The following is a 27789-nucleotide window of genomic DNA, read 5'->3' as shown; positions in this document are numbered from 1 at the left end:
AACCTTGACAAATGATATATGAATCATGGTATGGATGAAGCCATTGAGAGAATGATCATGTAATTAGATCTATGGCATGGGCGCAACCATCCAATAGAAACGATCATAGTAAAACCAAGGTATAGTCGTAGCCATCTGTTGTGGTATTCAACAACCCCCCATTTAGTCATAATAGTACTTAACGTTACATTAACTAAATGGGGACCCTTTAAAATTTTTATTCAGAAAACAAAACTTAGCATTTAGTCATTTCTTTTATTTTTGAATAAAGCAAAATAAAAATCAAGACCTTTTTGGGAACTACTAAAAACTCACGTTTTCATATATAACATGTCTAAAAAAGAAAAACCCAATAAAGGAACTTTCTAAAAAACCTCCAAAGTCAAGAAAAGCATTTAAGATAAGGGTTCCATGGTATAAATTATCATAAAATCCGACTAAAAAAGGAAGTCTTTAAACTTTTGAGGCTTAAGTTTCACATCGCATAACATGACCCATCAAGAGTTTTCTGTTAAATAGGATATAGAAAAGTTTGTGAGTTGTGAAATCGCGATGGCGCTTGGCTTTTATCGCATCGCATTTCGGATATTCAAGCAAACACTTTGCACCTACCATAAGCCAATATTGCGATATGCGATTTGCACCCAGACCCACACTGTAGAGTATTAAAAGCAAATATTTCAAGTCTATCAAGTCTATTGCCTAGGATGAGCCTAGTAAGTAACCATACGTGAGACAACTAATGGACAACTCGCATCTCACATCTTGCAGACACACAACAGGAGGTAAGAATGCTAAAAGGCACACATTGCGATATTGTGATCTGTGATATTGCTTCACAAATCACACAATCACTATCATCGCAATATAATGGCTCACTACCCTAAAAAAAAATTCATCCCATTTTTTGGCGCAAACATTTATGAGAAATAAAGCTAAGGGATAACGAATCATTAGTGGGAATTAGTGGGAAATAACTACATTTATGTATGAAAAGCCATTTATCTTGATACGATATCTTGTTACATGCGTTCAAATAATGATTCTCTTACCACCCTTACAAGCTATCTGCATTATTTCATTTTTAGGTTCATATTTGAGTGTTCGATAGCTTTTGTTCTTCATTTCAGGAAAGAACCCACAGAGCGTAGCGATGAGAAGAATGGCAAAGAAAGGCAAGGTTGTAGCCTCTAAGAAGACAAAGATGACTCCCCTATTCACAGAAACCACATGCAACAAAGAGGGAGGAACCTCTACATGGGAGACTATATACAACATACTGGAGGAGGAATAGTTGAGGATTATGGAAAGAAATATTACAGTTTATGGCTGAGATTCCTTAGATGCCTCCATACCAAAGACGGCTTGCTCGTTTTTGCACCACATAGCTGCTCAATTGAAGATAATCCCTTATATCGATATGGTAAAATGGGTTATCGATGAAGCAGATATTTTATACAAACAATTCAGGATGAGAAGCCAAGGGGCCATTAGATCTTTCAACTCGGACAATTTACGGCTTATGTACCACCTACCAGAGCCACAGGTCATCTACAATAGGCAATTCGTGGATTTTTTTTTTAAATAGTACAACGACCTAGCGGATTGCACCTGTGCCTGGTCGAATAAAGAAGAAAAGATCAAGAAATTCAAAAATGGTATGTACAGTACTGCATCTATTTTTACCCCTTATAGTTTTGTTGCGGCTATGTTATGTCGACTGTTTGGTAGACCTGATAGTACCAAGTTCTCCCCAGATTGGTTGTCATTAATTGAAGTAATCGTTCACACAACTATCATGAATTGGGCCCAAATCCTGTCAGATAATTTAGAAAAAACAATTATCGAGTATAGAAGGAGAAGAAGCATTGCTTTGAGGGTTTACACCCCATTTTTTATGAGCACCTATGTTATGGAAGCTATTTGTTTTAGTTCAAAGTTCCCCATCGTGGGATGGAAATGGATTGTTCAGAATCCACTTCCCATTCATGTCTACCACAAGGTCATGTGGGAATCCAATTTTCAACCACATTTTTTCAAGATTTTCCATGGATTTATGCTCCATATTTATAAGCAGCTTTATAATCGAGATGCCCCCAGTTTTTTGCAAGAAGCTGAAGTTGACATCCTCCCAGTGGCCAAATGGTTCGGGGAGGAGAAATTTACATATATCATAGTTTTTGGGAGCATCACCTCCCCCCACATTCTCTCATATTATGTTCCAGATAAATTGATGGCTAGGGAAATAGCCTACCAGACAACTACTAAGGGAGGAATGAGCCATACCTTGAAAGAGTCAAAGAAGTTCATTTGGCCTACATTCCCTGTACAGTGTGGAGCATTTGCACTACACGACCTGGGATAGGTTCTCAAAGAAGCAAAGAACATGCTATCTCTGCAATTACCCAAATTCCCTGGACAACAGTATGACTCGTTTGGAATAGTCAAGAATTTCACCACCATGGTGAAAATAAAAGTATTCACCGATGAGGAGGATGCTTTTGATGATATATTTTTGCAAAAAAACACCTTTTTGTAGGTGAAACATATGGCCCAACTATGTTTTGACCATGAAGATCTAGAAAAGTTTTACAGTTACAGAGAAATAAGGCTCGCAACGGTCCCATTGGACCAATTGGTAGTAGAACCAATAAGGGAGCCTACTCCTAGCGTGACTATAGAATGTGACTCCAAAGAAAACTCCAAATCTGATTCTGGAGCAGAGTCTCAATAAAAATCTATCAGAGAATCATGACATTCATCACAGATCGGTAAAAGCAGGAGCATCGAGGATATGACCAAATATACACAGAAGATAGTTGAACAAGCTTCAACTAGCAAGCAAGTTGAAAGACCTACTACATTTGCAAAACCAATAAAACCCACGGTAATTGATTTAAAGGAAGAGTGGAATAATTTCAATTAAAGTCTTAATATAGAGGAACAGGTGCCAGAGCTACAAATGCTACAACACAAGATAATTCTGGAAATTACAGTGGAAGAAACTGCAAATGAATCAGAAGTAGAGCATAGCCCTGTCACCCCCACCTCCGAGATAATTACGAAAATTGAAGAAATACCCCCTCTAGATGTATTCTATATCCCACAACATAAGGGCATGGTGAAAAGGAAAATAAAGAAAATAAAATTGGACTGTATAGTTGCTACAACCCCCGAAAATGAACAAATGGATGTTCTATGGAAGGACTCTCCAGGTGATCCATCGACCACCTTAACTAGACTCTCGCAGTTTGTATGTGCTTATGCTATAGAGACTATAGATAAAGAAACAAAAGTCCAAACATTTCTTAGAGATAAGGAAAACAAAATAACATTGCTCGAGCAATAGTTACAGCAAGTTAAATCCGACCAGCAGGTAGGGATAAAGTTGGCCAAGGTTCAACATGAATTTGAAAAGATGCAAATAGAACATCGAATTAGCTTAGCCAAGAAGGAAGCACAGGTGAAGGAAATAATTCATCTTCATAAAGATGATCCAAAACTTGATCAATTTATCACCGAAGCACTCGCACTTAATTCCCAGTTGACACATCAAAAAGAATTATTGTGCCAGAAGATTTCACACTAGAAATCATATTGTGAAACAAGTGATAAACTGACAATTCAAGTCGTAGAAATGCGAATTGAATATTATGAGATATTTAAAAAGGTCTCTGATCAAATCGCTTGGCAAAATACAGAGGAGGGGAGAAAATCCTACTTGCCCAAACTAGAAGAATCACATAAGGAAATTTGTTTGCAAGTTGGGATTCTTGGCTAAAAGAAGTAGAAAAGGAAACAACGGATGTAGTGACAACAACAAAAATTATCATAGAAAATATAAATGAGAATTTTCATGGTGCCAATCTAGTAGCAGAGTCCATTCCAGGGTTCCTTCTAGATGCAAAACAGCGCGATCAACAATGGAAACAGGCAACATAAGACATAGTAGAAGTGATAAGGTAGACAACCAGGCTAGACTGGGAGGCATATTGGCAACAATTGGTCAAGCCTCATAGGCAATGGATGACCCTGTGATGCCTAACCACCTTTGCTGAGAAAATGGTGCCAGCACTAACCGATGTTGTATTTGATGGATAGTTGAAAGCTAAAGTCAGTTGGCCTACACAGCTAAAGCCTATGGTGGATATCTATGACCTGAAGGATCAAATGGAGCATAGTTAGTCACCCTGTTTGCTTTAATTTTGAATTTTTTTTTGCATAAATTGAGGCAGGTCGTTTAAACCTCCTTAACTATTTTTGTAATAATCTATTTTTAGCATTATAGTTTTTGTATTTAAACCCCTCTCATGCATTTAGAGAGGGGTCTAGAAATTTTATCAGAAACATTATTCAGAACATACACTTATGCCCCTTTGAGGAAGTTCTAGTGGAATTAATGGAACAAGATTTATTTTCTACTTGATTTAACATATTCTACTATAATTTCACTTTTTTACTCTTAGATGATGTTGGGTGACTTGAAAGTAGATCAATGTTGCTGGAGCACATGAGTAGGATGTATTATTAATGGTATTAATGGTACTTTTATCTATTAATTCCTTTTACTTATAGGTCAAGCAATAACTTATCTTCAGGTTTTTTATGTATGAAAATTTCAATTATTGATTGCCATTATTGCACTTCTGTATGATGATGATCTATAGTTTATGCTGAGTACATGAATGATTTTTATGTGATATATCTCTCACAATCATTTCGGCTAACTTTTTATAAGAAACGATTATTGTTAAATGGATTCACTTCATCACAATTGAATAATATTTATTATCAATTGCTTTCAGACATTATTGTAGATTCCATATGTCACGTTACTCCCAGGATATTTATATTTAGATAATGTTTTAGATTAGGATAAATTGAACATGATTGTTAGTTTAAATTAGATTAGTTTTAGGATAAGCATTATACCAAATCTTAAACATCAACCCATTTTCACAGTCATAAAATATATTGGGAAACTGGTCCCATCATCCCCAGTAAGAGCCACTACTCCAAACAGAAAAGGAGCTGCCAACCAAGGTCCAGACTGGGTGGTTATCCCCCATTGTTGAGGCAATGATTTTCAGGCCTTCAACATTTTTGGTGCTAGAAGGAGGGTTTGACTATGAATGCCAAGTAAATCTAAATCATAGATCATGCTAAGATTAAAAATCCCTCACCATCACCTCCAACTTCTCGTTCACATTCTAAATCTCCTAATCCCAATCGAGAAGTTGCAAAGAAAAATTAACAGCCCACTGCTGAAATCCTAAACAAGCCAGACAATTCTTCTTTCGAACCCCTTGAAGTACAATCTTTGATTCATAAATTGTAGGGGATTTCAATATCTCAAGAAGAATCTAAGTTACCCCAAGGCAGTGTCACTTCTCAATTTACTCCATCTCAACAACTAACTAGAGCACAGAGTGAAAAACTTCAAATCCCACCATTTGAATTCCCTCTACCAAGTTGTAAGAAAGCTAAGAAAACATCATCAAAATCTCACAGTGAGGTTCTTTCATCATCTATGTCCATTCCATCTATAACATCACAAGGTCACACATCCGCCTCCAAACTCCAGATCATGATTCACATAGGTACAAGAGCTATTCCTTCCTCTATCCAATCACCTTCAACCACTGCTACACCCTCTTCTGCTCACATCCCAACAATGGCATAGAATCCTCCTAGGCCATGGAACAACCCAAGAGATGTTAGAATGGTTGGACCTTTATCCCAATTTCTAGCACATCCAGAGAAATGGTTACCTAAATTCAATCCTGATAATGGCCTGCTAGCTGAAGAACACATAAATAATTTCATGTTGTCCATTAATTTGAATGGAGTAGCAGAAGAAGACGCATTTGTAATATTATTGCCATATACTATACAAGGAGCAACAAGATCATGGTACTTTTCGTTACCATCAGGCTCTATTAATAGCTAGGATGCTTTTCAAGAGAAATTTTTAACTAAATTTGGAGATGATAAATCTACAACAACACTGATCAATGATATCTCCAATTTGAAAGCTAAACCTAAAGAACCCATTAAGGACTTCAACTCTCACTTCAATAAGTTATTAAATAAAATACCTACGGCATCCAAGCCTAGCGATGAGGTCCAAAATGAATGGTACATTTCTGCTCTGCCTTCAAACACAACCATCTTTGTTGATAGGGCTGCCAAACCAATGTTATTAGAAAATATGAAAGAAACAATAGTTGTGGAAAAACACATTCTAGCCATAGAAAAGAAAAATGCATTAGAAGAAAGAAAATCTAAGAAAGTAACCTTCATAGATGACTCTAGGAAGAAACCACCAAAGGATCCTTTTGATCTGGAAGGATTACAGAAAGTCCTTAAGACCATGTCTAATGAAATGGTTGACATAAAAAAACAAGTGGCAGAAACTTCCTCCAAAAAACCTTTTAGACCATTTAAAAGAAATTCCCCAACTAATCCTAAACCTTCGAATGTTATATCAAATGTTGAATCATACAGTGATGAGTAAGAGGTTTCAAATGAAGAACAAATGGATGATGAAGAAGTAGCGGAATTACAAGGGATTTGGGATTTTATCCTTCCCAAGGAGGAAAATCAAGAAGCACTTCCTGTTGCTACTAGAAGTAGAAATAAGCTTGACCCACCCCAATCAAATTCAAAAAAGAAAACTTTAATGCCACCTCCCATAGATACAGTCGTAGGAATGAAATATTCACTGAAATCCACTGAAACAAACCCTACCCAATTGGATTCTTCACCTTCATCTAAAACTCTGATAGTTTCTGATGAAATGGAATACAATATTATTGATGATATGAAGAAAACTAGGGCAAACATCACCTTTCATGAGTTTAGTAAATTAAAACATCAGTAGAAGATACTTCTAAAATAACTCAAAGTAGTACCCACTACACCACTTCCTGTCGCAGTAATATCATAGGTTGCTCAAGAAATGGGAAGACCCCCTAGCACTTCTTCAAGAAAAATTGATCCAACTCACATCGCTCTAATTGGCAGAAGACATAAATCCAATACTCCACCATTTCTCCTTACTTTTGAAGTCTTTAATAAGAACTTACACAACTATTTAGTTGATTCTAGTGCTTCATCTAACATTTTGCCTAGAACAGTCTGCAATAAGTTAAATGTTTAGCCTCAAAAATCTGCAGTACGAATAGTACAATTAGATCGGTCTCAAGTTGAATTTGTTGGGGAACTGAATCAAGTAACCATTAGACTTTCATCATACCCAAAAGGTTTTCAAATCATTGATATACTTGTGGTTGATATTCCTGAATTCTATGGCTTAATCCTTAGTAGGGACTGGTCAGAAAAACTTCATGGTTACTTTGCAACTGTCTGGTCTCACTGTGGCTTCCCTATAATGAAAAGCCAAATCAAATAAGGGTTGACTGAGAGAAACATAAAAAGTATATAGTAACAAAGCTAGAAGGAGAAAATGAGCCAGTAGCATATAGCAACAATATAATCAGAAACTATTCTATTGAGTCATTCCTATGGAATTTTAATGCCCATACTTCACCTTTCTTAGAAAACTCCGTTGTATCTCAAATAAAAAATTATTCCCAAACATACACTTCTAAATGTGTGAATTTTGTAGATAAACTTGTAGATTAATCTTTATTTTGGAAATTATTTTTTTATGGATCTCGATCCAATGATGGAGTAGGAGCAGGATGCATATTAGTTAGCTCAGAGGGAGAAAAGACTATGTTAGCATGCAGGCTGGAATTTGATTGCACAAACAACACTGCTGAATATGAAGTGTTTTTTCAAGGTTTGTACAAAGAAATTGGTCTTACTCTCAAATACCTCCAAGTGTTTGGAGATTCTGAAATTGTCATTAGGCAAGTAAGAAATACTATACACTATTTGTCAGGACATTTGAAACACTATCAATTAGTAGTCCAAAACCTGACCTCACATTTTACAGCGGTTAATATTTCCCCCATTTGAGGACTCTAAAATGCTAGTGCCAATCTTCTAGCTAATGTGGCTTCCAAGCTAATTCCACCAGAAGATTACAACCCAGATCGATCTTCCATTGAATTAATTTTTATGCCTTCTATTCCTGATAATATCACCAACTGGAGAGTTTTTAATAACAATTCAGATATCATAAGTTTCCTTACTTCAGAAGGCTCTTATGATGGCCAAATAATTGATGAAGACTAGCATGATGACCAACTGAAACAAGAAACTACCAACAATGCTATGCCAAAATCCGTATTTATGTTGGAAGATTTATATGACCTCAAAGATAGATTTAAACGATCTACTAATTCAAAACTTTAGAGTTCAACTCTAAGGTATGAATTGATCAATCTTGGAACTGGCATAAAACCACAAAACATTAATCTAGATCTCGGACTTACATCAGAAGAGAAATTATCTTTTATATGTTTGTTGAAACAATGTAAGAATGTATTTGATTGGAATTATGATGATCTTGAAAGCTATGACACTTCTATTATTCAACATACTATTCCCTTGACTTCTGATGAAAAACTTGTTCAGTAAAAATTGAGGAAAATTCATCCTAATTTGGAAAGCCAGATTAAGTTTGAGTTAAATAAACTACTGAAAGCCAAGATTATTTTTCTTTTAAGGCACTCCAGGTGGGTCTCCAATCTCTTCCTAGTCAGAAAGAAGAATAGTGATATTTGAATTTGTATAGAGTTTTGCAATCTCAACAAAGCTTGCCAAAAGGACAATTTTCCATTGCCTCCTATGGAATAGATATTGCAATCAGTTGGAGGCTCAGAACTAATTTCCTTTCTAGATGGCCTCTTAGGTTACAATAAAGTCTTCGTCCATCTAGATGATCAGCTAAAAACTACATTTAGAACAAAATGGGGCACTTATGCCTATCAAAAGATTCCATTTGGACTAATCAATGTTGGTGCCACTTTCCAGAGAGCCATGGACATTTCCTTCAAAGGTTTAGTAAACAAGTCAATGGTAATCTACTTATATGATATAACTGTGTATTCCAGAAAATGTAGTAATCATATAAGAGATCTTAAACAAATCTTTGAACATTGTCAAAGGTATGGAATTTCTATTAACCCTAAGAAGTCCTTTTTCGCATTAAGTGAAGGAAATATCCTTGGATTTATTGTGTCCAAAATAGGAATTCATATTGACCGAGACAAAATTAGAGAAATTTCTAAAATACCTTTACCCCGTAACAAAAAATGAATGCATTCTTTCCTTCTCAAAATAAATTTTGTCAAAAGATTTTTCCTTGACTTCTCAAGAATTGTATTACCCCTTCAAGCCGTGATAAAGAAAAATTCTCTATTTAAATGGGGTCATTTGGAACATGAAGCTTTTAGCTTGATAAAACAAGCAATCATAAATGCCCCATCTTTAGCAACGCCGAATTTTCCCAATCATTTCATTTTGTACACTTTCGCTTCTGAGAAATCATATGCAGCCATATTGACACAAGTAAATCAAGAAAAATTTGAAGCTCTGATCTCTTTCCTTAGCTCAAATTTATAGGGAGTTGAATTGAACTACTCAGATGTTGAAAAACAATCTTACGTTGTTTTCAAATCAATAAAACACTTTAGAACTTTTATTCTTAAAACCCACGCCAAGGTGGTAGTACCATTCCCAGCAGTAACAAATATTTTAATACAAAGGGATGTGGGTGAAAGGAGAGCAAATTGGGTTATGACTCTGCAAGAATATGACATCGAAATCAAACTAGCAAACATTTAAAAGGTCAAGGTTTTTGTAGGATGTTGGTAGGAGCATCAAATATATCAAAATTATAGCATTCAAGTAACGAGGTACAAGTCTATGAGGTAAGCCTTAATGACACTGAATCAAGATATGCTGATATTATATTCTACTTAAAAAGGGGATATTCCCCTCCACATTTGAATTATACCAAGTAAAGAGCCTTGAGACTAAAATCTAAACAGTATCAAATTGTCAATAATGTTTTGTTTAGAATGAATTATGATTCTATTTTGCTTAGATGTATTGAAAATTCTGAAGTAGAGAAAGTATTACAGGAACTTCATGATGGACCAGTTGGTGGGCACTTTGGAGGAGATGCTACAACACTTAAAATCCTGTGTGATGGCTATTACTAGCCAACTCTATTTAAAGATGCACACAATTATGTAAGGAAATGTAAGACTTGTCAGGCAACTCCCAGAAGACAGAAGAAACCAGCATTACTATTATAGCCAGTCAACATTGATCAACCATTCGAACAATGACAATTGGACATAATAGGTGAGATCGTTCCTCATTATTCTAAGAAACATAAATATATCCTTACAGCCACCGACTATTTCATCAAATGGGTAGAAGCGATTCGACTCAAGGTAGCCAACTCTGAGAACATTATTGAATTTATAGATCAGTTTATCATCACCAAGTTTGGCTTACCTTCTGCCTTAATGTTTGATAATGCATCTTATTTTTCAGGCAATGCTATGACAGAGTTTTCTTTTAAAATAGGATGTAAACTTAAATATTCTGCTAAGTATTATCCACAAGGAAATTGGTTAGTAGAATCCACAAATAAGAACCTTATTGGGATTACTAAATGAACTGTTTATAAAAGTCAAAAGAACTGGCATAAATCTTTAGCGTTTGCTCTATGGGCATATCGAATAACTTAGAAATCCCCATTGGAACTTCTCCTTTTAATATGGATTATGGGAAAGAAGTTGTCTTACAAAAAAACATAGATATTCCCTCATTTTCCTTGATTCAGTTCATCGAAGAAACTCCTTCCTCATCTATGCAACTTAGACAATTACAAATCCTTGAGCTTGAAGAGGAACAAGAGAAGGCTAGAATTACCCATGCACATCATCAATAGTTAGTCAAAGCCTCCTTTGATTCAATTTCTGTATCTTCAAAAAATTTCCAACTCAGAGACTTAGTATTAAATTGGGATAAAGCCCACAAAGAGAAAGGAAAGCATACCAAGTTCCAGCGAATTTGGCTTGGCCCGTTCCAAATTGTCGAGTTAATAGGCCCATGAACTTTTCTGCTATAGGATTTATAGTGTACAAGAGAATATCTACTGGTTAATGGGCAGGTCCTAAAGAAATACTTTCCATAGAAAATGATCTCTTTTGTTCACCGTATAATTATAGTCTTTAGTTAATTTTCTTTTGAAAAAATAATATAAGTTGAAAAAATTTACTTTTGGTTTTACAAAGAATAAGTTTCTCTTCTTAATTTTGACTTTTCGCGTGTATAAGTAAATATTTTTATGAAAGTAATCTTCACATAAGAAATGTATAGTTAAGTTGGATTTCTTTTAAAATTGACTATCTTCCTCCTTAAATGATCTGATTTTGATGAAACTTAAATTTGAAAGAGAAACGACTCCTTTATATCGGTCTAAAAAAGTATCAACACAAAGCAAAGTCTCTCTCCAGGAAGGCATCTCTAAAAACTCCACAATTGTCATCCAGAACCTCTTAATGGGGCCAATGATCCTCTCCACTTAGTCAATTTTCATTTTTAGAGTATAATTCTAAAATATACCTCAACTTAAGGGATAAGAGGTCTCATCAAGAGACGGATTACCGTGATCATAAGATTATAACTAAACTAACATTACCAAAACTACATATCAAAATACGGTAATGGCTTATGATTATAATAATAAAAAGACAAGGGGTCTCATCATGAGGCAACTTGTTCAGTTAAGTTACGAATCAAGTGAATGGCATTGTCAATATTGGTCACCAAACCAAGACACTTTCCGTTAGGAAATACAGATGAAAAACTGAAGCCACAAATGAATAACTCCTGAAAATAAAGAAAGCAATAAGTATACTTATAAACTTATCTTTAAAATTGCATTCTGATTTAAGTGGAATACTAGGTCATTTCTGGTTAAAAGGTAACCTTGTCGAGGCTATGAATGCTTGCTGGTAGCTGAGGCTCTACCTACAACAACGGAGTAAACCAAAAAGCAATCTGGGGAGAGACTCATGGCTTTATCTTTAAAAAACCAAGTAATGACTAATGTAGACAATGTTACTTTTTATAAGAAAAGAATAGTCAAAACAATGGTAGTTAGGCAGATGATTGTTTTATTATGAAAGAAATAATTCTTACCTTATATTCCATATAATCTGTTTTATTTTCAAAACTATCTTTATTTTGGAAGTTTTAGAAATTTCAAAAGACTCTCAGAGATAACTAGTTCTTCCAAGTGAATTGCCAATTGTTGTGGTACACAACAACCCCCATTTAATAATAATAGTAGTTAATGTTACATTAACTCAATGGGGACCCTTTAAAATTTTTATTCAAAAAACAAAACTTAGCATTTAGTCATTTCTTTTAATTTTGAATAAAGAAAAATAAAAATCAAGACCTTTTGGGAACTACTAAAAACTCACATTTTCATATATAGCATGTCTAAAAAAACCCCCACTAAAGAAACTTTCTAAAAAACCTCAAAAGTCTAGCAAAGCATTTAAGATAAGGGCTCCATGGTCTAAATTATCCTAAAATCTAACAAAAAATGGAAGTCCTTAATCTTTTTAGGCTTAAGTCTCGCATCGCATAACATGACCCATAAAGAGTTTTCTCTTAAATTCGATATAGCAATGTTTGCGAGTTGCAAAATCTCAATGGCGCTTTGGATTTTATCGCATCAAATTTCAGGTATTTAAGAAAACACTTTTCACCTACCATAAGCCGATATTGTGGTATGCAATTTGCGCCCCGACCCACAGTATAGAGTATTAAAAGCAAATATTTCGAGTCCGTCAAGTCTATTTCCTAAGATAAGCCTAGTAAGTAACCATACATGAGACAACTAATGGACAGCTTGCATCTCGCATCTCGCAGATACATAGCAAGAGGTAAGAATGCTAAAAGACACACTTTGCGATATTGCAATTTGTGATATTGCTTCACAAATTGCATAATCGCTATCATTGCAATATAATGGTTCGCTACCCTAAAAAAACTTTCATCCCATTTTTCGACGCAAACATTTATGAGCAATAAAGCTAAGGGATAATGAACCATTAGTGGGCATTAGTGGGAAATAACTGCATTTATGTATGAAAATCCATTTAGCTTGATACAATATCTTGTTACGTGCGTTCAAATAATGCTTCTTTTACCACCCTTACAAGTTATCTGCATTATTTCATTTTTACGTTCATATTTGAGTGTTCGATAGCTTTTGTTCTTCATTTCAGGAGGAAATCTGGAGAGTGGCGTGTTGAGAAGAATGGGGAAGAAAGGCAAGGTTGTAGCCTCTGAGAAGACAGAGATGACTCCCCTCTTCACAGACACTACATGCAGCAAAGAGGGAGGAACCTCTACATGGGAGACTATGTACAACATACTGGAGGAGGAACAACCAAGGATTATGGAAACAAAATATTATAGTTGATGGCCGAGATTCCTCAGATGCTTCCATACTAGAGACATCTTGCTCATTTTTGCACTGCATAGCTGCTTGGCCGAAGATAATCCCTTATACTGATATGGTAAAATGGGTTATCGATGAAGCAGATATTTCAGACAGACAATTCAAGACGAGAATCCAAGGGGCCATCGGGTCTTTTTCTCAGACAATTTACAGCTTATGTACCACCTAACAGAGCCACAGGTCATCTACAATAGGAAATTCATGGAAAATTTTGTTAAAGAGAACAATGAACCAGCAGATTTCACCTGTGCCTGGTCGAATAATGAAGAAAATATCAAGAAAGACAAAAATGGTATGTACACTACTGCATCTATTTGTCACCCTTATAGTTTTGCTATGGATATGTTATGTCAACTATTTGGTAGATCAGATAGTACCAAGTTCTCCCCATATTTTTTTCCATTAATTGAAGCAGTCGTTAACAAAACTATCATGAATTAGGCCAAAATCTTGTTAGATAATTTAGCAAAAACAATTATCAAGTATAGAAGGAGAATAAGCATTGCTTCGAGGGTTTACCCTCCATTTTTTATGAGTGCCCATGTTATGTATTCTATTTGTTTTAGTTCAAATTTTCCATCATGGGATGGAAATGGACCATTCAGAATCCACTTGCCATTCATGTCTACCACAAGGTCATGTGGGAATCCAATTATCAACGACATTTTTTCAAGATTTGCCATGGAGTTATGCTCCCTATTTATAAGTGGTTGTATAATCGAGATGTCCCCAGATTTTCCCAAGAAGTTGAAGTTGACATCCTCCCAATGGCCAGATGGTTTGGGGAGGAGAAATTTACATATGTTAGAGTTTTTGGTAGCATCACCTCTCCCCACATTCTCCCATATTAAGTTCCAAATAAATTGATGGCTAGGGAAATTGCCTACCATACAGCTACTGAGGGAGGAATGAGCCATACATTTAAAGAGTCAAAGAAGGCCATTTGGCCTGCATTCCCTAACAGTGAGGAGCATTTGCACTACACGACCCAGGACACACGCTCAAGGAAGCAGAGAACATGCTATCTCTGCAATTACCCAAATTCCCTAGATGACAATATGAACCGTTTGGAACAGTCAAGAATTTCAACACCATGGTGAAAATAAAATTATTCACCAATGAGGAGGATTCTTTTGATGATATATTTTTGTAGAAAAAAACCTTTTTAGAGGTGAAAGTCCCAACTACTTTTTGACCATGAAGATTTAGAAAAGTTTTACAGTTACAGAGGAAGAAGGCTTGCAACGGTCCCATTGGACCAATTGTTAATTGAACCAATAAGGGAGCCTACTCCTAGCATGACTATAGAAGGTGACTCCAAAGAAAACTCCAAATCCGATTCTGGAGCAGAGTCTCAAGAAAAATCTATCGGAGAATCACGACATTCATCATAAAACGACAAAAGTAGGAGCATTGAGGATACAACCCAATCTACACAGAAGATAGTTGAACAAGCTTTAGCTAGCAAGCAAGCTGAAATACCTACTACCTCTGAACAACCAATAAAACCCATGGTAATTGATTTAGAGGAAGAGTGGGATAATTTTAATAAAAGTCTTAATACAGAGGAACAGTTACCAGAGCTACAAACGCTACAACACAAGACAACTCTTGAAATTACAGTGGAAGAAACTGCAAATGAACTAGAAGTAGAGCATACCCTTGTCACCCCCACCTCCGATATAATTCTGAAAATTGAATAAATACACCCTCTGGATGTATTTTATATCCCACAGCATAAGGCCATGGTGAAAAGGCAAAGAAAGAAAAGAAAATTTCACTCTATAGCTACTACTACCCCTGAAAATGAACTAATGGATGTTCTATGGAAGGACTCGCTAGATGATCAATTCACCAACGTAAATAGACTCTCGCAGTTTGTAGGTTCTTATGCTACAATGACCATAGATAAGGCAATAAGGAATACAAAATAACATCACTCGAGCAATAGTTACGACAAGTTAAATCCGACCAGCAGGAAGGGATACAGTTGGCCAAGCTTCAAAAAGAATTTGAAAATATGCAAATAGAACATCAAGTGAGCTTAGCCGAGAAGGAAGCACAGGTGTAGGCGATAATTCATCTTCATAAAGATGATCCAAAACTTGATCAATTTATCACTGAAGCACTTGCACTTAATTCCAAGTTGACACATCAGAAAGAATTACTATGGTAGAAGATTTCAAACTGGAAATCTTATTACAAAACAAGTGATAAACTGACAAGTGAAGTTGTAGAAATGCGACATGAATATGATGAAATATTTAAAAATGTCTCTGATCACATCGTCTATCAAAATACAGAGGAGGGGAGAAAAGCCAACCTTCCCAAACTAGAAGAATCACATAAGGAAATTTTGTTTGCAAGTTGGGATTCTCGGCTAAAAGAAGTAGAAAAGGCAACAACAGATGTGGCAGCAGCAACAAACATTATCATAGAAAATATAAATGAGATTTTGCATGGTGCCAATCTAGTAGCAGAGTCCATTCTAGGGTTCCTTCCAGATGCAAAACATCTCGATCAACAATTGAAACAGGCAACGGAAGACAAAGCAGAAGTGATAAGGCAAATGACTAGGCTAGACTAGGAGGCATATTGGCAACATTTGGTCAAACCTCATAGCGAATGGATGACCCTATGATGCCTAACCACCTCTAATGAGAAAATGGTGCCAACACTAACCGATTCCATATTCGATGGACAATTTAAAGCTGAAGTTGGTCGACCTACCCAGTTGAAGCCTATGGTGGATATCTACGACCTGAAGGATCAAATGGACCATAGTTAGTCACCCTGTTTACTTTAATTTCGATTTTATTTATGTATAAATTAAGGCAGGTCGTTTAAACCTCCTCAACTGCTTTTGTAATAATCTATTTTTAGCATTATAGTTTTAGTATTTAAACTCCTCTCATGCATTTAGAGAGGGGTCTAGAAATTTTATCAAAAACATTCTTCAGAACATACACTTATGCCCCTCTGAGGAAGTTCTGGTGGAATGAATGGAACAGGATTTATTTTCTACTTGATTTAACATCTTCTACTGAAATTTCACTTCTGTACTCTTAGATGATGTTGGGTGACTTGAAAGTAGATCAATATTGCTGGAGGATATGTGTAGGATGTATTATTAATGGTACTTTTATCTCTTAATTATTTTACTTATAGGTCAAGCAATAACTTATCTTCAAGTTGTTTATGTATGAAATTTTGAATTATTGATTTCCATTATTGCACTTTTGTATGATGATAATCTATATTTTATGCTGAGTACATGAATGATTTTTATGCGATATATCTCTCACAATCGTTTCGGCTAAATTTTTATATGAAACAATTATTGTTAAATCGATTCACTTCTCATCTCAATTGAATAATATTTATTATCAATTGCTTTCAGAGATTATTGTAGATCACATATGTCACGTTACTCATGGGATAGTTATATTTAGATAATGTTTTAGATTAGGATAAACTTCACATGGTTGTTAGTTTAAATTAGATTAGTTTTAGGATAAGCATTATTCCAAATATCAAATATCACCCCAATTGCACAATCATAAAAATAGATTGGGAAACTAGTCCGATCATCCCCAGTCTGAGCCACTACTCCAAATAGAAATGGAGTTGCCAACCAAGCCCCGAACCAGGTGGTTATCCCCCATTGTTGAGGCAATGATTTTTGGGCCTTCAACACCATCCAATAATGAGAAGGATCACATATAACAACTCATGGTACGGTCGCAGCCATCCATCTGAAAGATACATGTATATCAACATTATCATGTCACATCTCCTCACAACCTGGACTTGTGTAATCTTAGCCCAGGGTCTTGTCGTCCAAATGACCTGATCAAAGTACAAATGCTAACATGTGAATGAATGTGTTGAAGTCAAACATGCTAGAAAGTCACTTGATTACCGGTTAATGATGTGAACTATTAACAAGCACAAGAGAAACCACCAATAATGATAATGGATCTCAAGGTACCAGTAGCAGAGTTCAAGGAATGTGAATAAAGGAACTAATGTTGAACACCCATGAAATCACCAGATCGAAAGCCAATGATGTGAGCTTGTCGTCGAGTGTGAATAACTTGCAATTAAGGAATGCAAGCTCTAACGTACTAGAAGGGAGTCTCTTGGCAAGCTTCCTGGATAATGAGCTGAAGTCAACAGGAAGTGACTGTGTCGAAGGAGGCCCATGATGTATCCCACATCATCGACATGAGACAAAGGGATGCAAATGATTTTAGATGATATGGAGAATCAGGAGTAAGTGTAACTGTAGAAGGACTAACTATTGAGCATACCGGTGACACAACTTCAGAGTTTGGTAGCTTTTAGATCCATAAGATCAGTGGTAATGATGACATGGTAGATACCAAATGGAAGGAAAAAATGAATGGCCCAACCCAAGAAGGTCAATGAAGAAAAGGAGGATATCCCAACCCGACATGAAGCAAAAAGTGTCATGTTCAAGAGTTAGATGCCGACATGACTGATAGGATTTCCAATTTTCTCCCACCATTTCTGGCAGGTAGCCCAATTATTTTTTATCACAAGCTTGAAGGGGATAGCATGTGCTTGCACTGTAAGTTCATCCTTCGGACAAATCTGACCTAGTAAGTTTAATGAGCCCTAGGAAGAACAAGCTCACGTTCGTCATGATGACGAATTCAATGTTGTTTTATATTTTAATGAGTCCGACAAAGGTGTAACTCGATATATTTTTCACATTTAGAGAGTTTGAAAAAGACATAGAAAACAAAACTCCACATGTTCCCTTTTTGTGCGTTTCTGTCTCTTGAGCCCGAAAGGGTAGAAATGATACTTGAGAGAACCGCTTGACCATTTCAGTCAAGGAGTACCCTTTTCATAAATAGTTCATCCTAGCCCCAAAAAGGGGTAAATGTATAATGGCTTAACGACGTTTTGCAACCTTTCATGAGTTCAAAATGATAAGAGCTCGACAACCTTTTCATGTTTAAAGAGTCGGAAAAGAGCTTGAAATCAGACCCCCCATTTTTATTCTCTTTTATGAGTCAAAAAGGGAAAAATACTCAACGATATTTTCATTTGAGTTTTACGAGTCGAGAAAAGAGCTGAAACGTGACTCCAGTATCATCATCGATAATTCGTCACCTGTCGTTGCACAACAAGGTAAATGCATTATCCAGTCTCTGAGGCAAAATAGGTCAAAAATAATTTTAAAACCCTAATATTTAATGAAAATGAATAAAAGGAGTAAAAAGTAATTATTTTTTACCATTTACCATTTTACCTTTGTGTGAAGAGCTTTTTACCCACTTATGACCTAGTTTTTCTGGAGCAGATTGAGGGAGATCTGGGACGACATGCATTAAGCTGTCAGTTGCAGGTAAGAGCCAAGACCTTGAGATCCATTTTCATGCTTATTTTACCATTTTTTAAACCATTTTTTGGATATTTTTGAGGAGGTTTTGCAAAAAAAATTCACCCTCGGTCAGCGCAATTTCTGGGCATGGAATCTCGTTGATTGGGGGTTATGAAGATTGAAAAGTGTGATCATGTTACTTGTAGAACATTGTGCAGAAGCACTCAAATCAAAAAGTGGAAAGATCGAAATCATCACTGTTCGGGATCTTGTGCTGAGAGTGTTACTGTTGACCATAAACAGAGTGGCTCGAGCCCAAGCACATCATGAGACCAACAAGTCAAAGTTTTAGCATGTTATCGACTATAGGACACCCACTATCTTCAACTGGGAGGAAGCTATGAAGGTCAACATGAAACACCAGCTATCAAAGGCTAAGGTGGGAAACCTAAAGCAGTTCTGCTATGGGTCTGTTCTAGTGACCTTCTTCCTAGAGCGGGTTCTATTGTTTCACTACCAGCTTGCTGAGGTGGACCTGCCGTTTCCATGAGATCCATGGATGGTCCGTTGGAGTGTGTTGATGCCTAGGATTAACAGGGGCCAACTGATGTCCTATAATCCCACCTTCTTCTTGTGGATACGATGACAGCTGATCGTAGTGGAGGATTGGCCTTACAACAGTATCGATTTCCGCGGTGATTCGGATATGCCACTCCCAGACAGGGATGAATATGATGATGGAGGTAAAAACAAACAGTTTTAATTTTTAATTTTTTATTGTTTTTGAGATATATGTAATCATCACATTTTGATTTTATAAATGCAGATGTTGGACCAGAACGGCTTGCCAGGATGTCCGCGATTTCCAAGCATGTTTCGTGGTAGTTCGAGGTCGCTCCTTATCAGGAAGGAAGTGACAATGAGGAGGAGATCGCACAAAACCTTGAGGGATTGACCCATGGTATCCCATACTATGCCTTGATGGGTGATGTCCCATGCCAGTATCAGAGACATACTGTGGGGGTACCAGATCGGATAACCGACTGCTAACTCGTGTAGTCTGAGCAGTTACATGCTATCATGAGAATCATGCTTCTTAGTGCATAGGTCTAGCACTCCACAATTTTAAGGCTTGCGAACCACATATGTATAAGGCCTATGAGCCATCCATGTATTTGAACACACATATTATTTTTTTGTGTATGACAAACATTATCGACATATATATATATATATATATTATATATACATATATACATATATATATATATACATATATGTATATATACATATATATATATATATATATATACATATATGTATATATACATATATATATATATACATATATATATATATACATATATATATATATATATATATATATATATATACATAGATATATCTATATATCTATATATATATATATATATATATATATATATATATATATATATATATATATGCTATACTTCCTTGCTTACTATGGTACAAATGTTTTGTATTTTGAGTTTTTACATGTTTCACAAATGTATATCCAACACATAATTAAATAATGCATCTGTTAATGTATTCATGTGTATAGGAATATGATGATATGTAATGTAATCAAAATTTCTCTCTAGTAGATGAATATGTATATACATTCTCAATATCTGAGGGTTTTTGATGGAATATTTCCCATTGAGCTGAAGGGTGACAAGCTGTGAATCAAGGTTGATAACCAATTCCCAGAAGCCAAGAGCGATAGCTTCTGACAACAATTCAATAATTACACTATACTTAGTGATGTTATTAGTTGTTCGACCTAGACAAATATCTTGAAGATCAATCAACTCACCATGCGGGTCATAAATGGCCCATGTCACGTATGATAGATTTTGGGTACTACGGCAAGAACCATCAACAAAACCAATGTGAGGAGACACCGACATCTGCAAAGTAGACATAAACATAATAAGCAAGAAGGTTGCTTGAAAAACAACACACCAAACCACACTGTAAAAAAATGAATAACACACTATTGTACAAAAGTAACCATGCAAGATGACCTAAGCATAGTACTTTTTGAGATAAAGCCCATTCTAGAGCTTATATAAGGGATTTCCCTCATAGTCAATAAGCTCATAGGCCCCTTTGTGTAACACACGTTTAACAATGTAGGGCCCATGGCACATGGGTTTGAACTTTCCTAGCCCCAGCTTATCATTAGCCTAAACATAAAAAAGAACCAAATCGCCCTGAGAAAAAGCATTAGGAGAGACAAATTGATTAAAATGTGACTTGACCCGCTTTTTCTATGCTTTTATGACCAAAGCAGTAAGACAACGAGTCTCATCTAGTCATTCTAGGTACAAGAGGCACTCTTCCTAAGGTGAGGTCTTGGGGAGAAGTTCGAAATCCAACTTGAGAGATGGAATTTTACACTTAATCAGTAAAGTTGCTTCCAGAACATAGACTAGCTGGAACAGTGTGAATCCAGTTGCATCCTTAGTCAAGGTTCGATAGGCCTATAGAGCTGAAAAGAGCATGAGATGCCAATTTGACTTGTGCATCCCAATGGTGTGTTGAAGCATCGTAACCAATACTTTGTTCACAGCTTCAAATTGGCCATTGCCCTGAGGGTAATATGGGTTTAAGCCATTGTGGCGCAAACCCAACGTAGAAGTCAACTGAGCCATCATGTAATCTCGAAATTGGGAGCCATGGTTGGTGGCAATGGCCTGAGGTGCTCCAAACTTGGAAATAACGTGATTGAATAGAAATTGAGCTGCCATTTTACTGTCCACAGAGTATGTAGTCATTGCTTTGGACCATTTGATGAAACAGTCTACAACAATGTTAATATACCCATTCCCCTCTGTAGAACGAGGGTTATAGGTCATATAATCGATGCCCCATTTGGCAAAAGGACCAACGTAATAACAGGGTGTAGGTGAGTGGGAGGGCTGTGCATCTTACATTGATAAATTTGGCACTCATGGCACTTGCAAATAGCAAGGATGCAATCCTTGAAGATAGAGGGCCAAAAATAACCAGTGTAAAGTATTTTTTTAGTAGTAGCATATCTAGAGAAGTGACCACCACATGCACCAAAATGGCAGTCATTCAAGACTCTCTCATACTCTTTGAGAGTGAGACAACAACGAAGAATTGAATTGAAACCGATGCAGTATAAAGTATCTGCAATGATATGGTAAGGTTGAGAGTGATGCCAAATGCATCAGCAATCATCCTTGGTCAACGTAGACTAAAAGTGGATGTCTAGAGATACACGATTATATCGCCATACCAGGGGTTGAGGGTGCTAATTAAGAAAAGAGTCTTGTTCGAGAGCTACTCATCGGCACCATCAAGAAGAGAAGCAGATGGAAGGAAGCAAATCAACTCAGTGAAGACCAGTGATTTCATAGATTTGGCACCCTTGAACACCCCCAGCAACTGACGAGTCGGGATGTAGGTCATGGGGTTGCATTACGAAATCATAGTGGTAGTGCAAAGTAATATGTAATGCTGAAAGTGCTGAACAACTTGTATGGTAGCTAGAGTCAACTTCTCAACATGAGAATAATGCATTTCAGTGTTGAGGAGGTTGTGACTAAGGTAATAAATAACATTTTCATTGCCTTCATCATTGTCTTGTACCAGCACCATATCGATGGTACTAGAGGTTGCAGCTAGATAAAGGAAGTAATCGCGATGATAGTTCGGGGGATGTAGCAAAAGAGCATTGATGAGGAAAGCCTTTAGGTCATCAAAAGACTTTTGGGTAGCCTCATCCCAAACAAATGGGGTTCCTTGCTTGAGAAACTAGGTGAACCCTGAAGCTAGCTCATTATAGTTCGATACGAAACGATGGAGGAAATTTTCTTTTCCCTGTAGACTCTATAGTTGATGCAATGAAGATGGAGGGGGTAAATTAACTATGGCCTCGAATTTAAGAGGATCAAGGTGATTGGCTTCTTTCGAAATGATAAACCCAAGGAGTCATCCAGATTCGATGCAAAATACACATTTAGGCAGATTCAGCCGAATGTTGTAGCATCTATAGCGAAGAATTTTTTTTTGGAGATGATCAGGGTGATGATGGAATTGTTGGGTTGTGTTATATTCTTTCCATGACTAGCCTACATTGTTAACTGAGGGGTTAGAGGGGGGGCAGAGCCCCCCTTCGTTGCGTTGATTGTGTAGTGGGGGGGGGTCACAGGGGGTTAGAGGCATACCCATAACCCCACTTTATGGGGTCTGGGGCAGTGCCCCAGTAAATTTTGGTTTTGGACCCTATGTTAGGTTGGGCGGACCCACCTATGGTTTTGTGCATGTTTTTAACACATGTTTTTTTGGACGTGATGGTTTTTGGTCCATGGTTTTGGACGCGAAGGTTTTCGGTCCATGGTATTGGATGCTTCGGCATGTATAAATATGTATTGTAACATTGAAAGGAACATAATTAAAAATCAAGCTAGTAGTCCTGATTTGGGATCCAAGGGAAAATCTCTATGTATATGTGTTTTATGTGTTATGATTTCACATTGTTTATTTTCTGTGTTTTAGAATTCGTATGCAGGTAATTTCTATACAGGGTTAAAACCTACATTTGGTATCAGAGATGTTTTGGCTTCAAGGGAACGCCTTTGTTGCTGAGGGGTTTCGCTCAGGCCTGTGGTAGACCCTGTTTAGTGGGAGATTTGCGAGATTGATTCTGGTCATGAAAGAAGATGGTGAGCAGTGGAAAGATAGAGATCAAGAAATTTAATGGTCAAAGTTTTGAGTTGTGGAAACTCAGGATGGAGGATCTGTTGATGGATAAAGATCAATGGATCGTGGTAGATTTGGGTACTAAACCAATGGGAGTGTCCGATGAAGAATGGAAGAAGTTGGATCGGAAGGAAAGGAGCACAATACGATTGTGTGTCTCAGATTTAGTATTGTTGAATGTATCAGGGGAAGCTATGACGAAGGATTTGTAGGACATGTTAGGGACTTTGTACCAATCTAAGTCTCTGGTGAATGAACTGTTCCTATAGAAAAATCTATATAACCTGAGGATGAAAGATGGAGACTCAATGACAGAACATCTGAATGCATTTAATACTGTGGTAAGTTAGTTATTATCTGTTGATATTAAAATTTTAGATGAAGATAAGTGCATCAGTTTGTTGTGTTCTCTACCAGATTCGTGGGATAGTCTGGTTATTGTAATAGGTAGTAATGCAACTGCCTTGAAGTTTGATGAAATAGTCTCATCCTTGTTGACGGAGGAGATGAGATGAAAAAATATGGAGAGCTAGAATGGTGATGCCTTGTCTGTACAAGGACAGTCCCAGAATAGAAACAAAAATAAGTCATTAAGTGGGAGATCTAAATCTAGAGGGAGATTTAAATCTCCAGGAACACTTGTAAAGGTGGTGTGCTAGAAATGCAGAAAGGAAGGGCACTACAAAAGGGATTGTAAATCTAAATCTCCCGATAAAGGAAAGGGATTTGATGATGCTCCTTCTGCAGAGGTGAAAACTAGCTCAGATGAAGGTGGGGATGTGTACTTGGCTTCTTCAAGTACACTTGTAGATCATGAGGCATGGTTGATTGACTCAGGTGCATCCTTTAACTTCACTCCCCATAAAGAGTGGTTCTGCTAGTATGAGAAATATGATGGTGGTGATGTCTTCTTGGTGGATGATAGGAAGGCTAGAATCATTGGTCGCGGAAAAGTAAAGTTGAAGTTGCAAGGTGGAAGGGTTAGAACACTTCCGAGTGTTCTACATATTCCTGCATTAGCCAGAAATCTGATTTTTGTAAGCAAGATGGATGATGTAGGTGTAAAAACAGTGTTCGAGAAGAATACCTGCAAAATGGTTCGGGGAGCACTGGTATGATGTGGGGAGTTTGGATTGGAACTCTGTACAAGCTGCAAGGTAGCACTGTTATTGATCGGTGCAATAGTTCTGTGGTTCCTGAAAGTGGAGCAGAAAATCTAGTGGTCTTTGGAGAGAAGACCATGTTGTGGCATCAAAGGCTTGGACATATTGGAGAGAAGGGCCTTCGAATACTTCATGCTAAAGGTATGGTAGAAGGCATGAGTAATAATTCTCTAGATTTTGATTTCTGTGAAAATTGTGTATATGGGAAGCAGAATTGGGTGAGTTTCCCCTCTGGTAGTAAGAGGGCAAAACAGATATTAGAACTTGTGCACAATGATGTGTTTGGACCTGTGAAGGTTCCATCACTGGGTAAGTCTGTGTACTATGTATCTTTTATAGATGACTTCTCAGGGAATACATGGATATATTTTCTTAAGAAGAAATATGAAGCCTTTGACAGGTTTAAAGAATTTAAGGTTCTCGTGGAAAATCAGATAGAGAAGAAGATAAAGGTGCTGAGGACAGATAAAAATGGAGAGTTTTGCAGTAATGAATTTGAAGACTTTTGTAAGAAGTGTGGTATAGCACGACAAAAGACTACTCCATATACACCTTAGCAAAATGGAGTTACAGAAAGAATGAACAAGACATTGATGGAAAGGGAAAGAAGCATGCTCAGTGATGCCGGGTTAGGACAAGAATTCTAGGCAGAGGCGATGGATATTGCATGTTACCTGGTCAACAGGTCACCTTCATCAGCGTTGGAGGATAAGAATCCACAAGAGGTATGGACTGGTAAGAAACCCTCTCTTTCACATCTAAGGGTATTTGGATGTGATGCATATGTACATGTTCCAAAGGAGAAACGAACAAAGTTGGATAGTAAATATGAAAAGTGCATCTTTATTGGGTAGAAGGATGGTTTAAAGGGTTATAAGCTTTGGAACCCAATAATAGGGAAGGTTGTGTACAGCCGAGATGTGGTGTTCAAAGAGTAGAAAGATTCTATTAAACATGAAGTCAACCAAAGGAACCTGAGAAGATAAAGTTTGAGCTAAAGGCGGAAGAATCAGACTCTACAGCAGAGGAGGAATCAGAAGCTGAAGAGCCACAAACTCTGGTTGTGAGAAGATTAGTTGGAGAAAGAAGGCAACCAGAAAGGTATAGTCCATCTGTTTTCTATTCAAATTTTTCTTTCTCTATTACTGACGATGATCCTAGAACTGTGAAGGAAGCAGTAGATTCAAAGGATGGAAAACTCCGGAAAGAGGCCATGGTTGATAAAATGGCATCTTTGCACAAAAATGAGGCTTGGGATCTAGTGGAGTTGCCGACTGGAAGGAAACCCGTTGGCAGCAAATTGCTTTTCAAGAAGAAGACAAACGCAGAAGGAAAGGTGGAGAAATACAAAGCTTAGTTAGTAGAAAAAGGTTATTCCGAGGTGCCGGGAATTGATTTTGGTGATATTTTTTCTCCTGTTGCCAAGGTAACTTCTATTAGATTAATTTTATCTGTTGCTGCTGCTTTTGATTTTGAGGTAGAACAGATGGATGTGAAGACAACATTTCTCATGGGGATATGGAAGTGGAAATCTACATGAAGCAACTTCAAGGCATTGCGGTGAAGGGTAAGAAAGAATTGGTATGCGAGTTAAAGAAGTCTCTGTATGGGTTAAAACAGACACCAAGGATGTGGTATCAGAAATTTGATACATTTATACGGGGACTTGGCTTCACCAGAAGTAAAGAAGATCACTGTGTGTATTTTAAATTAATTGGTGACCGTGTTATTTATCTTGTCTTGTATGTGGATGATATGTTGCTGGTTGGAAATGACAAAGAAATTATCCAGGATTTGAAGACCCAATTGTCCTCCAAATTCAAAATGAAAGATCTTGGTGCTGCAAACTATATTTTGGCATGGAAATTAAAAGAGATCGGGAAAAGAGGAAGCTCTTGTTAAACCAGAGGAAGTATGTCGAGACAATACTGTCGAGGTTTAATATGCAAGATAGTAAACCGATGAAGGTTCCTGTTATCACCCCAAGAAACTCTCCTAGGTTGTATCTCAGAGATGCTTGGGAACATTACAAACTCAACAAATGTTGGATAAATGGTGGATGAATGAAAGAAATGCAGCATATTCAAGCCAGATAACCACTTCTACTATGCTTAACCCCAAACATGCGTGAACACCCCCAGACTACAAGGCTTTAGACCACCAATTACTCACAGTTTTAAAGAAAATGTGAAGATGGAGAATATTGATCGCACAAGCAGATGCACAGGACCCTGTCATGGTCAACTGCAACCAGTTAAAAGGTCTGTAAATCTATTTCCTAACTCATAGATAGGATGACAGTTGTCTGGCATTAAAACAATAGAAACCTGCATACAAATTCAATGATACATGCTAAATTATAACACAGAGGTGGGATGACAGCCCCTCTAATGCTAAACATCAACAACACATGAATAAATACATAACAGGCACAGCCTGGAACAAAGAAGAAGAAGTGGAAAGTGAGCAATCAACAGCAAAAGAAGCTTGTATTAGTTGGAAATGAAGACCAGAAGCTATAGGTGTCACAATAGTTGCAGTCTCCAGAAGTTGAAGTTTACACCAAAATAACATTCATCAACCTTTCTTACATTTTTCTTCTGGGTATATATAGAATTTGTTTACAAAAACACTCTGCTAAGTTCCACGAGGAGGGGTCATAATGGACCACCCACACATATTAATTCTTTTAATAGTTTGTCTGCTACAATCTGATGGTCTTAATGAATAAATCAACCTTTTCTGGTGCTCGACCATCCTTTTCTGAGCATATGGAATGTAATGTGTACAAGGCTCCATGACTGATTAATACCTTGATCTACTCGAGGCTATCCTTTTCGTCCTTCGGAGGTACACTATGTTGAATGCGGTAGCTGAGGATTTTATGTGCAGAGTACCGGTGGATGATCATCTTCATCCCTTGGAAGTGCGGAGCATGCCAAAAACACGCAAATTGCATTGAAAATGAATGAAGAGCTGAGAAAGAACTGGCCGTTAGATCTGGTAGATTGACGGCTGAGATTAGATTATGCGGGCTATCG

This window comes from Pinus tabuliformis, chromosome 3_2 (assembly GCF_031772625.1).
Source record: "Pinus tabuliformis cultivar Carrire ecotype Pingquan chromosome 3_2, CPIR1, whole genome shotgun sequence".
Classification (NCBI taxonomy): Eukaryota; Viridiplantae; Streptophyta; class Pinopsida; order Pinales; family Pinaceae; genus Pinus; species Pinus tabuliformis.
This window is presented reverse-complemented; position numbering follows the sequence as displayed.